This window comes from Peromyscus leucopus, chromosome 6 (genome assembly GCF_004664715.2).
Source record: "Peromyscus leucopus breed LL Stock chromosome 6, UCI_PerLeu_2.1, whole genome shotgun sequence".
Taxonomy (NCBI): Eukaryota; Metazoa; Chordata; class Mammalia; order Rodentia; family Cricetidae; genus Peromyscus; species Peromyscus leucopus.
Genome location: NC_051068.1, coordinates 107,414,597 through 107,418,558, shown reverse-complemented (window position 1 = coordinate 107,418,558; position 3,962 = coordinate 107,414,597).

The window sequence follows — 3,962 nt, the reverse complement described above, 5'->3', positions numbered from 1 at the left end:
TCACCTTGGGAGTACAGATTTCAAAATCTTCAAAGTGAGATATGAGGTGTAGTTAATGAGGTGCATTGGAAGTGAGAGGACCTATTTGCCTGCACTCCTGTAAATCACAGAATTGTGGTTCCTTGTTCATTTGCCAGATCTTTTAAATAATATTAAAGATCTTGACCTGGGCATGGTACTGTACACCTGAAACCACAGAACTCATGTGTCAGGGTGATTATGTAAGATCCTGACTTGGAATGAATGAAAGAAGGAAGGATATAAGAGTAAGAGCTAGACAATGATAGGCCTGAGCTAATGGCCAAGCAGTTTACATAATATAAGCATCTGTATGTTTATTTTATAAGTGGGCTAAGGGACTGCCAGTGCTTGGCGGGACCTGGAGAGAAAACTCTCCAGCTACACACATTACTCCTCACTCTTAAAAGGACAAATACTGTATCTAACCATGGTCTGTTTGCAAATATAAATGTCCAGTTTTACAGGTGTCTGGGGTGAGGACTTCACTGATCTCAGAAGCTAGGTGTAAACTCCTGTCCTCTTAACCATGCCATATAGGATTTGCCTTCTTCTTCTTCTTCTTCTTCTTCTTCTTCTTCTTCTTCTTCTTCTTCTTCTTCTTCTTCTTCTTCTTCTTCTTTCTTCTTCTTCTTTTTTTTTTTTTCTTCTTCTCTTCTCTCTTCTTCTTCTTTCTTCTTCTTCTTCTTCTTCTTTTCTTCTTCTTCTTCTTCTTCTTCTTCTTTTCTTTTTTTCTTCTCCTTCTCTTCTCCTTCTCTTCTCCTTCTCCTTCTCTTCTCCTTCTCCTTCCCCTTCCCCTTCCCCTTCCCTTCCCTTCCCCTTCCCCTTCCCCTTCTTCCCCTTCCCCTTCCCCTTCCCCTTCCCTTCCCCTTCCCTTCTTCTTCTTCTTCTTCTTCTTCTTCTTCTTCTTCTTCTTCTTCTTCTTCTTCTTCTTCTTCTTCTCTCTTATACAACGAATGAATAGGCAGATGAAATCCAGAATTCTCCTGGAATAATGTTGTAATATTTGAATCAGTCTAGAGTTTATCTTTATAAATTAAATTATATACATTTATTCCCCTGAGAAGAATAGGTGGGGCAAAATAGACATTGGTAGTGATCCATGATGTCAGAACAATCTTGGAAGCAGATAATTTGCCAAAGGCAGTTGCTTTTCAGTTGGCAGAGTAAGAGCCAGTATGGTCTTATACCACAGAAACAATACTTGAGTACCCTCAGGATATGTGCACTGAAGATTTGGTCTAAGTGTATTGGAAGTAGGAAACTTTTAAGAGTTGGGGCTAGTCCTTGGCTCACTAGGGGTATGTCTGTTGGTGGTTCTCAAGAGAGGCTGATGATAGAAGGACTAAAGCTGGTTTGACCCTTTCTGTGTTTCTTCCCAGGTGTCCTTGAAAACCAACATGGTGCCCTCACTAGCGCCTGAGTGATGCTGTTTGGATTTACAGTTACCAGAACTTTCAGCCGAGCAGCTCTGTTATCAAGTTAGTCTGTGTTCAGTACTCCAAAAACAATGCAAGAAGCTGGTTGGTATACATCCACATGATTAGCATCTTTTGCTTGTCTCTCATGATACTTGAGGCTTTAGATTTTGGGTCTATTGTCTTAATTATTTTTCTTTTCCTATTTTTCCTTCCCTTGATTTTTTTTTTTTTTTAAATTACCCTCTCATGGTCTCCTTTCTAGTTTCATGACCTATGTTCATCCCCCTACCCCCAAATACACAATATAAAAATTAAAATTTAGATCTGGATGTGAGAGAAATCTTGTAGTATCACTATTGTGATTCCATTTTCTTTAAGGCTGAATGAAATGTTATTCTGTTTCATTGTTCTCCCACTCCATCGCTGATCCAGCTCAATCATCCTATTCCCTTATGTTCTCATCCCCCCACCCCAAATCTTCAGTTATTTCATGGAGATCTCATTTATTTTCCCTTCCCAGGGTGTCATGGGGATAGGGAGAAACTGGGTGCTAGGGAAGTTCCCCTGAATCCACAAGGATGACCCCAGCTTAGACTACTAGCAATAGTAGAGAGGGTGCCTGAACTGACTTACCCCAATAATGAGATTGGTGAATACCCTAACTGTCATCATAGAGCTTTCATCCAGTAACTGATGGAAGCAGATGCAGAGATCCACAGCCAAACACCAGGCCAACCTCCAGGAGTCCAGTCAAAGAGAGAGAAGAGGGATTTTATGAGCAAGGGCATCAAGATCATGAGACAACTGAACCAAGCTAGTGGGAACTCATGAAATTTAGAGCAACAGCTGTGGAGCCTCCATGGGACTGGACTAGGCCCTCTGCATAAGCGAGACAGTTGTGTAGCTTGATCTGCTTAAGGGACCCCCTGGCAGTGGGATCAGGATCCATCACTGGTGCATGAGCAGGCTTTTTGGAGTCCAGTGCCTGTGGTGGGGCACCTTACACAGCCTTGGTTTAGGGGGAGGTGTGCTTGGACCTGCCTCAGCTAATGTACCAGGCTCTGCTGACTCCCCATGGGAGGCCTTACCTTGTTGGAGGAGGGGATGGAGGGTGGGTTGTGGGGGAAGGCTAGAGGGACGGGAGGAGGGAAGAGAGGGAATCTGTGACTGGCATGAAAAGTGAATAGAAAATTCTTTAAAAACTTGATGCAGACACTCTGGAAATTAATATGAAAAATATAAATTTACAAATAAAAACTGAATATAAACTGAAAAAAAGGAAATGTGATGCTGTATATGTCCCATATTTTCTTTATACATTAATATGTTGAACATCTAGGCTGGTTCTACTTCTAACCTATTGTGAGTTGTATATCAGCAAACATGGGTATATAAGTATCTCTGCAGCATAATTAGAGTCCCTTGGGTATTTGGTTATCCCCTGGGGTATCTGGGTCACCGCCATACAGATTTCAAGAGCAGCTGTACTAGCTCCCATTCCCACTACTAGTGAATAAGGATTTCTCTTCTCTCCCTTCTTTGCCAGCATTTGCTGTCATTTGTTTAATTTTTTTTTATTACATGTATTTGTTTGGTGTGCAGGGTAGGGCTTGCATGTGCCATGGAGCATGGCAGGAAGTCAGAGGACAACTTTCAGGGGTTGGCTCTCTCCTTCCTTTATGGATGCTGGGAGTCAAACTCAGGTCATCAGGCTTGCCAGCAAGTGTCTTTACCCACTGGGCAATCTCAATGGGCCTTCATATGTTTTCATGACATTATCCACTTTGACTGAGGTGAGATGGAATCTCAAAGTATTTTAATTTGTGCGTCCTTGATGGGTAAGGATGCTGAACACCTTTTCACATAACAGTTAGATGTTTGTGCTCCTTTTAAGAACTTTCCAGAAAACTAGCCCACTGTTTATCAGAGATTTATTATTTGTGTTTGACGTTTTTAGTCTTCTTTTTATACTCTAGATATTAACTTCCTTTCTGAAAGATAGCTGGAAAAGATTTTCTTCAACTTCTTAGGCTGCCTCTTCACTATGCTGATAGTTTTCTTTGCTGTGCAAAGGTTTACGGTTCATAGAATCACATTTGTCAATGCTAGGGGTTATTTCTTGTGCCATTACTAGACTCATTTCCAGAAAGTTCTTGCTCATGTCTCTATGTTAGTTGCTTCCTCTGGCAATTTTAGTGGTTCATATTTTTATGCCTAAATCTTTGATTAATTTTGAATTGATTTCATGCAGGATGAAAAAATATGTATTTAATTGAATTCTTCTGCATTGTAGATGTTCAATTTTCCCAGGAGCATTTGTTGAAGAAGCTGCTTTTTGTCCAGTGTGTGTTTTAGCACAGGCACCTGTATCTGCGTGGGTTTATTGCTGGGTCCTCTGTTCTGATGCACTGATCTACATACACATCTGGTTTGTACTAGTATGATGTTGTGCTTGTCACTCAGGCTCTGGCAGTATAACTTGAGGTCAGTTATTATGAGACATCTAGCATTGTGCTTTATAGT